This window comes from Pygoscelis adeliae, unplaced genomic scaffold (genome assembly GCF_000699105.1).
Source record: "Pygoscelis adeliae isolate BGI_AS28 unplaced genomic scaffold, ASM69910v1 Scaffold27, whole genome shotgun sequence".
Classification (NCBI taxonomy): Eukaryota; Metazoa; Chordata; class Aves; order Sphenisciformes; family Spheniscidae; genus Pygoscelis; species Pygoscelis adeliae.
The window spans coordinates 9207642-9220073 of record NW_008825410.1 but is presented as its reverse complement, the minus strand read 5'-3'; the positions used below and the strand labels follow the sequence as shown (position 1 = coordinate 9220073).

The following is a 12432-nucleotide window of genomic DNA, read 5'->3' as shown; positions in this document are numbered from 1 at the left end:
TGTCTAGTCAGAGCTTATGGCTTATCTCCACCATCAGAGGAATGACTCAAAATCCCACCTGCGATGCTTCGCTCATGTGGGTGTGTTGGGAAGGCTGCTTGGACAGTGCCCTTAAGCCTCACTGCACAAACATCACTGTACACACTTTCAAGAGTTACCTATTGATCTTGGATGAAGAGCTAAGACAAAACTTCTCTTTCCTGGGGACAAGAAGTGTTTGAAGCCGGCCTGTGGACAACCTTCTTCCTATCCAAATGCATCCCCATTGTGCTCACAGTCCTGAATATCCACCTTTGGCTCAGTACTAACTGGATGAGATTTTGTTCTATTTTTCCTTTTATTTTGCAGAGAAAGCCTCCATGCCATGGCCCATCAGCTGAACTTCACAAAGCTTAAAACAGTATCTGTAATAGATGCTACTGTTCCTACATATTTAAAACTGAATATAAAGCTGGTCACCACTTCTAAGGAACATAAAAATGCTATTAAAATCTTTGTGTGACAATGCCAAATTATCTGTGATTCATATGACTTAAAGCCCTAACTTTTGGATATGCACGGACTGCAAACCAAGGCAGAAAATGGATTTTAGTATTTGGCTTTTTTTTTCTAAAACCATGGCTGCCTTCATTATAAACAAACACCACATATTATAATACAGATCTCTGTAAAATTCTCCACCAGTTGTAGGTGTGGTGGAATATATCTTGGCTTTTTTTTTTTTTAAGATATATTGAGTGACATTTTGATGTTCATTTTAATTCAGGACTATGAGTTTCCTCAACTTTCAGTGAAGAAAACAATTAAAAGTAAACACATTCTAAGATTTGCTTCCCACAGTTGAGATTTCCTTCTGCACAGTTGAGTAAATAAATGTCTCTCCATCCAGGTACAAACACGGTCACATAAGTTAACTTAAACAGCAAAACTCTGTAACTGTTCTTCAGCCTCTTGCCAACTTTCCAGGCAAGTGGCTGGAAAGTTATTTCAGTCTTATTAGAAAGAGGAAAATATTTTCAAGGTCTCAAGTAAAATGTGCTATTGTTTTACTCTTGCAACACAACGGCACACAGACATTCCTTCAAGTAACGTTTTCAGTATTTAAAAGAATTACATGAACTTTAAAAGTGGTATGAGCTCTGATGTCCTCATCTTAGCGTCTTATTATCCAAATAATATTATGCTGTGCAAAATGCTTCAACGGCAGCAACCATAAATATGCTCCCTTAGCATAAACAGAGGGCAAAATTCCTCTCCAAGCCTGAATACAAGAGACTTCCACAAAAATGCCGTGGGAGAAAGCTTTCCCCTGGGAAAGGTCATGCAGTGATACCACTGACCCTGGCTGCCGGCATGGGCCAGCCGAGGGATGCTGAAGGTCACTGCTGCCCAGCTGCACTCAGCTGATGGCACAGATCCACGGGCTGCCCCCACCATTTCACCAGGCTCATCCATGTTCTCACAGCCATCCGTCCCCTCCCCAGGCTCTCCAGCCTCGCCACAGCAAGGGGAGGCAGCAATCCTTTGAAATTTTATGAAGGAAATAGCTTAAAAGTACCATTCCTATGCAGAAATAAGATAGTGTTAATTCAAATATACAGTGTGCTTGCATTCCAGAGAAAAACTTGGTAGCAAAAAGTGTTGGCCTCACTTCGGTGCTCCATGGCAGGATAGAGCCATGCAAGCCAAGCAGAGGTCCTGGAAAGAAAGGGTGCACCACACTCAACGTTGATCCCTTCAGACCATGGAGAAATGGTCAGAAGCCTCCAGAGATGATGAAGTCGAGGCTTCACCAAGTGGTGGAACAAAGCGTAGGGTGGGTATTTGTGGAGAGGATGGTTGGTGAGATTGTGCTGGGTCTGTAACAGCAACAGAGTCAAGGGGACGGAGGGAAAAAACAATTTCGCACTCCAGCGTGCTTTTCAAGAAGCTTTACAACCTCAGTTGCTCTGTCTCATGCTGGTTAACATGTAATTTTAAAGGTCTTCCATAACCTTAGTGTTATTCACAGTATTTATACTGCACTAGCAAGCCACAGCCTGAGAATGGGATGCATCACTTTGTAGGCAGAAATGATGATGACCCAGGTTGAGCAGTATAAAACATCGGAAGTGCATTTCTCATCAGTTGCAAAGCTCTGCACACAGCCTGGAGACTTCACAGAGAACAAGGCCCAAAGTCAGGAAGACTACAGACAGAGAAACCCAGGACTCCGTAACACATGGCAGGGTGGCATTTTGGTGTTGGGGGTTTTCTTTGGAGGAATTAATTGGTTGACTCCATCACCCACACCCTACAGGTGTGCTGTAGTTGTTAGCAAAGCACAAAAAGCCTGTGCCAACTAAAATTCAGCCCCACCAAGAACTCTAATAAAAAACAACTGTACACTTGAGTCATTAGCACTTTCTCTGGACACTTTGTTTTCCTTTAAATTATTTGTTTCATGTCAGATGAATAATCAAAACACTTCTAATAAAAACTGACATATATATTAGACTTCTGTTTTATATAACAAAACATTCATCCTTTTTAAAAGGGAGGAACTACTGGTTGAAATGGACGTTACAGGGAATTTGACATACTCTCGGTACGAAGAAACATTTTAGATCACAATTATCTGGAAAACAGAAAATAACTTTTATCCTTCAGAAAACCTCCATTCAAAGGTGCTTCTTTTTATGGGAGCCTAAGGAATGACATTTTGGTAGCAGGAAAGACTTAGCAGAAAAGACTCTTTGAAAAGACTTGTAACAAAGTATTTACCATGTTAGTGAATGAACTCCCGTGTTCACAGCCTTAGTTCTTGACTCATCTTTTTAAATGTGGTGGATTTTTCACCTGAAACTGACCCAAATTTGCACAGTCTATGTATTAAAGTAGCATATCCTCATGAAAAGATACACTTTCAAAGCATTCCATTATTCCTGTCTTTGGCTGAGAAGAAAATTCCTTCACAGCATTTCAGAAATTCTGCTTCTGAAACCAGGAAGTACCATTAAAACAAAAACCTTTTTAAAAAAAAAAAAAAAGAAAAAGAAAGCAAGCATATTAAAGTTAAAAAAAGGTACACGCTGAGGCTGGGACAAAGTTGAGATTGATTTTTATTCTTAATTGAATTGATTCATTCAGGCTAAAATTTCAGGAAAAAAACAGGAAAATGTCTTTCTAATTCTTGATAACCGCATTTCTTTTTTAAAAATTCATCTCCTCTGCATTTAAACACCAGCAAAAGAGCCTGGAGATGAACTTCTCTGCTTATTTTGCAGAGCCAATGCAGCCGACAGTCAGATTGCAAACCTCTGTGGGGGCACCCACACAAACTTGGAAGGTCCACCACTAGGGCATGGACAAAATTTAGTTCTTCTGCTTATTACCGCCAAGCTTGCTACGGTTTAATGCAATAATGGGATATTTATGAATGCAGACTGTCTAGACTATACAAAGTGTAAACTGGATAGAGACAACTTTTTTTGTTTTTAAACTTCGGCTATTATCAGCTTTTATTACAAATTTGGTTTTGCTCAAAACAGAAGCAAGATCCAAGAAGAAAGAAGGAAGAACAGACATTACAGAAAGAAAGCAGAGCTGGATAGCAGCTTCACAACTGACAATACTACCAATTTATCCCTCACTTGATAGGAAATTACAAATCACAAAAACTTTAATTTTTGCTGATGGTTTCAATAAAGAAAGATTTACAAGAAAATTACATATTCACATGTAAATGTATTTTAAAGCAGATACTGTTCAGATGGTCTCTGGAACCATTAGTCCAAAGCCCAAACTATCCATACAGTGGAGTGAAGATCACCACACCTACCTCCAGCTGGGCTACACAAAACCAAATCAAAGCCTAATTTCCCCAGGCTCAGACATACAGACCTCCCATACATCATTCAGGGCATCCTTCCCAGCTAGCAGAATTAAGCTCCTCAGCACCAGCAGCTTTGTGCAGCACTCGCCTCAGTCACTGGGTTCACAATGCTCTGCTGCTGCAATCAGCTCTGCAGCACAGCAGGAGTTTACTTAACCCCTTCTAAAATTGTGTATGTCTTTCAGCAAGATCCATGCTATGCCTCAAGCCTATAACACTACATATGCAATACATTGCTTCCCTTCCTTTTTTTACATACTGCTATGATTGTAAGAGCATATCAAGAATTATTTTCTGCTTAGAGATTTCCCATATTACTTTAGCAAACATAGCATTTGCCCTTTTCTTGTTTCTGGCCTGAGTCCTAACAGAAGTTCCTCATTCTCAGATTATGCCACTTCGTTCTCATTCTCCGTCAGAAAACTCATTCTGATTTCTGTCACCTTCTTCCTCCAGACAGGCTCCCATTTCTCATTCTGCTGTGTCAGCAAAGAACTGTCAACATGGTGCAATGTCCCATTTTCAGGTAGACTTCTATGCATTGTTGAACATTGCTCCACTGAAGGGTTTTTTTTGCCTCTTCCTTATCCCACCATGCCCCAAAATAATTCGGTTGCGGGTTATCTCTTGATTGCTTTAAGGTGTATTGCAGTTTTGTCCATGTTCAGAAAAATTCATTACAATCAGATCCATTACTTGCAAGCGACAGTACATGAAACAATGGGGGACTTTGGTGGTACCTTAGAAAGTAACAATTTCAGGGTGGACCAATCCTGAGATCTCTAACGTTGCCAAAACTTTTACTGATGTAAGCAAGAACTTTCCCAAGGAATAGCTGAGGAGAAATTAAAAGTTTTGGCCAAAGTAGAAAATTCCTCTGAATTAAGGGCATCTTAAGTCTGGGAAATTTTTGAGGCAGTGATCACTCAGGCCTTTCTTGTGCTTGTTTATGATAGCTATATATTGGTACCCTGACTGGGATACCAAGAAAATATATATTATTATTCTAATTATAAATGGTAAATTCTATTTACCCTAACTCCACCCTAATTCTATTCACTCTGATTCTTTTTCTTCTAATGTTTCACTGACAACTCTTATTTGTATCTTAAATTTTCAAGTAGCCTAAATTTCTAAATACTGAAGCAATTTTTTATTTCTGAAATAGCCCATTCTTGTTACAGTGCTATATTCAAAAGCAGCTGGGTCAAACTCAGTTCCTTATGAACAGTCCTTGAAACATTAAAATTGCATGAATAGCCAAGAGCCTCAGTTGCATAACCAAGGCCAAGGAGGAGTCAATAAATCTCTGACAGTTAGCCCTATTCATCAGTAACTTTTGTTTGACTAAAGCATATCAGCTAGAAAAGCAACCTGTCACAGTTCAAAGATTCAGAGATGAAGAACCTCTTGCTTCCCTTGATAATTTGGCAGAATAATGAATCATTTCTACTGTGAAAAATGTTTTGCATTACTCCTGATTTAAATCTGCCCAACTCTCCAGCTATAACCTTTAGTTTGTGTTATGATTTTCATTGCTGTTCTAAAGAGCCAATATAAAACCAGTATGTTTTCTCCTGCTTCAAGAGACTTACATTTCTTAATCAAGGAGGCTCTCTATTTTGATAGGGTCAACAGATAAAAAAAATCATGGTTCTCAGAGACAAATAGTTTCATCAGATTTCAAACCATTTTGGGTGACTTTCTTCTCCAACACTCCCATGGTTCAACATCCCTTCAACATTACTGAGCCTGAAACTACAGCATGCATTCTTGTCACAGTGCGCATCCAGAGGTAAGGCTATTCTTGAGTCCTAATCACTGTCTTCCTGGAAAATAACTCCTTCTCCTTTTACGACAGTGTCACACTAGGAACTCTTGTGAACTTGCAGTTCAAAAGATCCTTACATCCCTTCCAGACTTACCGTCTTCCAGGGTACAGCTTACCCCGTTTCTGGAAATTCCATTTGGCTATAAGAAAAAAAACAAACTTCACCATGACAACAATAAAAAACTGCAACACATTGCACAGAGGAGTGGTGGAATCTCCCTCACTGGGAATATTCAAGACTCAGCTTGACAGGGTATGGATAACCTAACCTAAGTCTCTGCTTTCTACAGCAGTTCAGATGGTGTCCAGAGGTCCTTTCCAACTTAGGCTTTGCTATGACACATGATCACGCTTACTCAGATGGAGTTGTGCTAGTTTTGGCTGGGATAGAGTTAATTTTCTTCATAGTAGCTTGTATGGGGCTGTGTTTTGGATTTGTGCTGGAAACAGTGTTGACAATACAGAGATGTTTTAGCTACTGCTGAGCAGTGCTTACACAGAGTCAAGGCCTCTTCTGCTTCTCACACCACCCCAGCAGCGAGTAGGCTGGGGGTGCCCAAGAAGTTAGGAGGGGACACAGCCGGGACAGTTGACCCCAACTGATCAAAGGGATATTCCACACCATATGACGTCATGTTCAGCATAGAAAGCTGGGGGAAGAAGAAGGAAGGGGGGGACGTTCGGAGTGATGGTGTTTGTCTTCCCAAGTCACCGTTAGGCATGATGGAGCCCTGCTTTCCTGGAGATGGCTGAACACCGGCCTGCCCATGGGAAGCAGTGAATGAATTCCTGGTTTTGCTTTGCTTGCTTGCGCGGCTTTTGCTTTACTTATTAAACTGTCTTTACCTCAACCCACGAGTTTTCTCACTTTTACTCTTCTAATTCTCTCCCCCATCCCCCAGGGGGGAGTGAGCGAGCGGCTGGGTGGTGCTTAGCTGCCGGCTGGGGTTAAACCATGGCAGCAGTTAATTCATTCTCCATTAAAGTTTTCAAAAGCTAAGGCAAAAGTTTACAAAATCATTTGGTCTTGTAGGTTTGTAATGCCACTGCTAGTTTTCTTAATACCAACTCGGTATCTTGTTTTAAGCTTTTACATGTGAAAAGTTTGATCCATGTAGTATTGCAGTATATTGAAACACTTATCTTAGATACATCATGTATTTACACCATGCTCCTAATCATTAATTGGCTCTACTCCTTACCACCAAAAAGTGACTCTGCAGGCAGCTGCATCCTCCTCCACCACCAGCAGCAGATTCGGCTGCACAGGAACTGTGTGTGGTGCACACGCTTGTCTGCGCACAAACATGTGCACACGTTTCCTAAGATGGCTACTTGGGTCTGACAGTTCATTACCTCTGGCTTTATCTTTCAGCCCAAAGGATATGTTTATACACCTGACTAAAATATTTCCTTGCCTGTTTTATTTGTAACTTTCTTTGTAAAATTACCATTCTAACACTTGTCTCTCTTCACATCTTTAAAGAATTGCTTGCCAACCTTTTTCGTGTATTTTAATGATGAAGTATTCAGGAAACAAAAGATAATCTCGTATTAAAATATGCTCTCTGAGGTTGGGATACACTGTGATTTTGTAACAAGATACTGTGTACCTGACAGGACAGTATGTCAAACTCCTATGGCAAAAGATGGCAATGCAATTGTTTGGCAGTCTAAGCAGAGTGAATTTCTTCACCGAAGTCCAGATCCCAGTAAAAAGCTACATTTCTATAAAAGCTACCTTTTAACATATTCCCAACAACTGTTTCAAGAGGTGACCACATTTAACATTCTTCTATATGGAAAATTTTAACTTCTAGCTATATTTACCTCCTCCCAAATGAACTCATTTCACCACAAATTTACAAAAAATATAAAATAAGGTTGAGCAACCAAACTCAAAGTTTTGTTACACTCAAGCTGGCAAACCAGAAAGAGAGCACTTTATTACCGACGTTTGGAGCAATCCACGGATTTCTTCAAATGTTAAATGTCACCTACTTCTCCCTCTGCTAGTCCCAAGGGGCAGCAAGTCTTGAGGCACTCTGATCATTCTCCTTAAAACCTCCTTTGGGAAACATCCAGATGATGGCCTTCCCCTGCTTGTGCCTGCAGGTAAATCACATTCTTGATTTCAGTTTTCCAGGAGGGGGAGTAGAAACTATGCTGGTATCACTGACCAGCTATTTCCCAGGACTAAAACCATGCCAGATGACCTGTTCCAACAGTCCAGCCATGCTGGAGACTAATACACCTCTGGCTCCTCTACAAGGGGTTAAGGTTGGGAGTAATCTGTATCTTTTTGATATTTCACCCTTTAGATAATTTCCTGGATGCTACAATAATCTTCTCTCTCCAGCTATCAAGACAGTGATCCCTAAGTACTTGCTACTACTAGTCTTTCTGTAAAGGTCACTGCACTCTACAAATGATTTGCAGCAGCCTGTAATGCAGGAGGGAAGACAAACAAATACCCTGCAAAAGAAAGACAAAGCAAAACAACTGCATCATGGTTTGCTTTCATTTTGTTTATCCAATACTGTGGTTGAACAAAACTCAGAAGTTTCTTGGCCTGTAAAACAGTGTCTGCAAATCTTTAAACAATGAGCTTGTTCTTAATGGTTCGATTAATTCAAATCGTATAAAACTGCTTAGATTAAGACTGCACTGCTTTCATGTGAAGTAGCACAGCAATGTGTCAGAGAAACAAATGCAGGTTTTGTCTTGTTGACTCTCAGACTGCTAATTATGAAAAAGGGGGGAAAGGCCCTGTTACATGGCCTGTGATCTTATCCCTTATCCTTTCTGACCAGCACAATCTGGCAGGAAAGAAATAGCTCTACTGATAAGAAGGAATATCTCTTTTAAGTGAAGGTATAGTAGCTGCTCTCCTTCAAGTCAAACACAGCTCGTAGTACAGTATTTATTTAAGAAATTTTCCAGTATGATGAATTATTAACTTGTTTCGATTGTGTCTTTTTGGATTAGACTGAGAAAAAGAAGTACAACTCCCACAATGTCTCCAGATGTCAGCATCACTTTTCTTTTGATCAGTGCACTTCGGACTCACAGAAGCAAATTGCAATCATATTATCAGTCAAAAAATACTGCTGAAAAACAGCACTTGTATTAACAATTTAATCAGATGCTTTTGAAATCATCTACAGTCAACAACAGTTAACCCAAACATCCACCTGGGATGGTGAAGCCAGCTTGATGTTTGCATATTCCTACTTATTGAGACCTTCCAATAGGAAGACCTTGGTTATTACACACCATCTGCCTTGTCACATATTTACATGGAGCTTTTAAGAAAGGCAGTGGGGAAAAAGGGTGCCTTTATTACACTGCTGACAACCAACTTCGCTTCCATGGGGGATATTTGAGCATCATGCCTAATGTGTGTCTGAAGCAGGGGCTTAGATGAGAAACAACTGGCTGATCCTCCTCTTAGATGACAACAAAGTGACAGGAGAGATAAGAGATATCACATGCGCTGTGTGGGGCTGGGCAGATTTGTTCTTTGCAATGCTTCTTGGTGCCTGAAATTTCAAATGATCAAATAGCAAAGCTATTTGACTGGTTATGACTGCTTACCTGTCTCAGTTACTAACAAGAAAATTAGAAATTCTCCCTTTATTTGTAAATCAAGACAGTCTAGTCATGTAAAAAACAAACTATGTGTTTTTGTTGAGCATGATATCACAACACACTGGTAACCCGGCAGTTTGTGCCAGTCATTAGGTTTCAAAAGGATTTTAATGGTTCTGCTCTTAAGTGCAATACCCAACACACCTAGAACTGACTCAAGGTGTGCTGCTACCACACCTGCAATCAGAAAAGGCTCCTAAACTATCAGCCTCTGATTTAAAAGCAAAAACGTTTTCCATGGCTAATCAAGGCTTTTCTTCCCCACATAACTCTTATTCAACTTTCCTCCTCTCTTACATTTCAGATAAAATAACTTAAATCTGCCTGTTGCAACAGGACACCGCCAGACTCAGCTACTTTGCTGAATTTGGGTGAACAAATGCAGGTGATTTTGTGGGTTGGCAGAGATATCAGCATGGAATCAGGCTGGCTGCTTTAGTTAAATGAGCAGTAAAACGATATGTAAGCTTGTTTCCAAACATAGGTCCTTGCCATATACTGAGGTAAGTAAAACTAGTTCATCACCCTCATCTCCACTGAAACTATTTGAAGGCAGAGTGAACATTTTGAAATGATGACTGCATTTTAAAAGACCTCTGAAAGCTCACAGAACCTAGACATTCAAGCAAGTTTTCAAACCACAGGGAAGATAAGCCAAAAACAAAGCAGCAGTGGCTAGACAAACCTCACTTGAAAGGCTTGATAACTTTTGGCTGACTGCTTTTTTCAGAGGAAATTAGAAGTTAGAAAAGCTATTCTGCTCTCAGAATCTAACAGTGTGATCCTAAAATAAAAAAAAAAGAAAAAAAGACACAATGACAAAAGCATAGACATTTTGGCACTATCCAGGGAAGTCTGACAAGCGGCAGCAGAAAGCACAGATCAAAAGAACACGTAAGTTCTTTTATTGTACAAAATACCTAGAATTCCATGTTTATCTTACCACAATAAGCTACTGAATGGTTATCTAAGCTGCTCTTGTTTTGCCAGGCGACTCAATACATCTGTAGGTTTTATTCCGCATTAGTTTTAGTCTGGTGTGTTTAAAATGCTACACCGCAAGTAAATCTAATCTAAAAGGTTATATGTCTCCTTAGGAAAAACAGTCTTCAAAGAGAGTGATCACCTTAAATAGAAAATCTTTTTGGTATCAAGTCAAAATTATTTGCCCCAGTTTCTACAACTAAAATCACATAGCTGTGATATATCACAAAAAGCCCAACCCCTTCTCTCTCTAGTAATACATTGCTAATAGGTATTGTGAGAAACCCACAAAAGTACATTAAAAAAAACCCAACCCAACATGAGAAGCATCTCACAAGTACCTGTATGAGTACTTTGAACTTTTTTTTTTTATTTCCTCAGTTCTCCTTTTATAAACTATTAAAAGTTTCCCTAAATTCCAAGCTGGCTTTGCCTGTATAACACAGTCACAAAGAAATCTGTCTAACATAATATAAGTGGAACTGCTCTCGAGACAGGGTTAAGTCATGCAGAAACAAGACTGAACTTGTGAGTTCACAGTTCCTTCAAAACAAAGCAATACCTGCTGTCACAGCATGAGGAAAAAAGATATCTCAAACCCAAAATATTACAGCAGAAGCAAGAGAAGACATGGGAAAAAAAGTAGCTCACTCATCCTCGCTGGCCAAGTATCTTTGGAGTAGAAGTCTACTGTTTTCTAACCCCTTCAGTTCAGAAGAGGCCCACAAAGTAGCAGTTACTCCAGAGTCCTGGAAGACTTCCAATAAATAGATTAAACCTTACATATAAACACTCTCTATAATTAGAGGAGAAAGAATCTTGGTTTTTGGACAGCGTATGACAAATTTTGAAACCATGAGATTAAATCAAATTGTATTTTAACACGGTTCAAGGGAAGCCTTTCTTCTGTAGACTGTCAGTCTCACTCTCAAAAACACCTGATAACTACTCCAGTAACCTGAAGTTTTTTGTGCCTTTCAAAATCAACTTAGAAACACACATGGACAATAGGATAACAACAACGAACACTTGAGGACGTCCCTTCTTACAGGGAGCAGTCTTTTGAAAAAAAAAAAGAACTATCCAAAAGCTTCCATTAACTCTTACACAAGCCCCACAGAGGAAAGCCCTGGCTCTTCATCAGAGCTGTACCTGGCTGGCAGAAGAGGCACCAGAGGAGCAGCAAAGAGCTGAGAGGCTCCTTTTTCTTCTTGGTTGTGCCACAGGAGCATGACCGGTTACCTCCTCCTCAAAATCCATCCACTCGGTAGCAGACTGCCGCCAGCATGGAGCGACAGTACCAGGAACAGCACGAGTCCCTCTTCCTCCTGGTGGGGATTCTCTATAGGTGTGCATATGCAGCAGAGTCTCATCTGATGTGAAATTTTGTTGCATATCCGGGTGTATGAATGACTCATATATAAAAAATACTGGTTTCTCATGGTTGCATGCTTGCATACGGGTGGGGATTGAACAAATACACATTTGCACATGGGCTAGAACTACCCTTTTGTGACAGGATTAATACCCGAGACCAGGAGGTCACAATTTCGCAATGAAAAAAGAAGGTAAAACATGCACAGTAAAAAGACACATGCAAAAAGCACGATCCAAGTAATACAAATGCTTAATGCTATGGTGAAATCTTTTGTGTCATTAAGCTACAGCAACAACCAAGTGTCATACGCAACCTCCTCAATCGTCCTGCATTACTGAAAACTATTCATCGGCCTCGGGAAGAAACCTGACTCCTACTTGCAGTAGGGTCCCAGGCTCGGTATGGGATTAACCCAGTTGTTCAGCTCCGGATTAGAAAGCTGTGGCCGGGAGCCCGGCCTTCGCAGCAGTGCCCGTCAGCTGCCGGGTGTGAGGGAGCTGTGAGAGCCTGGCGTGCCGGGGAGCAGCAGCAGGTGCCTGCAGGACCTGCCCACGCGGGAAGGCGCCTGCCACAGCGTCCGGTACGGAAAACACTCGGTAAAAATAAAATAAAAGGGAAGTACACATGAGCCAGAAACTAAATGCTTGCGTCCGATATCAGAGGAAGAGCACTCCGGTCAGACAACCTGCTAAGGGTTTGAGCCAACTGTACTCT

The 12432-nt window shown here is 40.6% G+C and overlaps 1 protein-coding gene across 1 annotated transcript in view; it reads right to left on the bottom strand.

The window, feature by feature from the left end:
* KIAA1217 (KIAA1217 ortholog) overlaps window positions 1–12432 on the bottom strand; it is a 190734-nt gene that overhangs the window by 162450 nt on the left and 15852 nt on the right. The window lies entirely within an intron of this gene.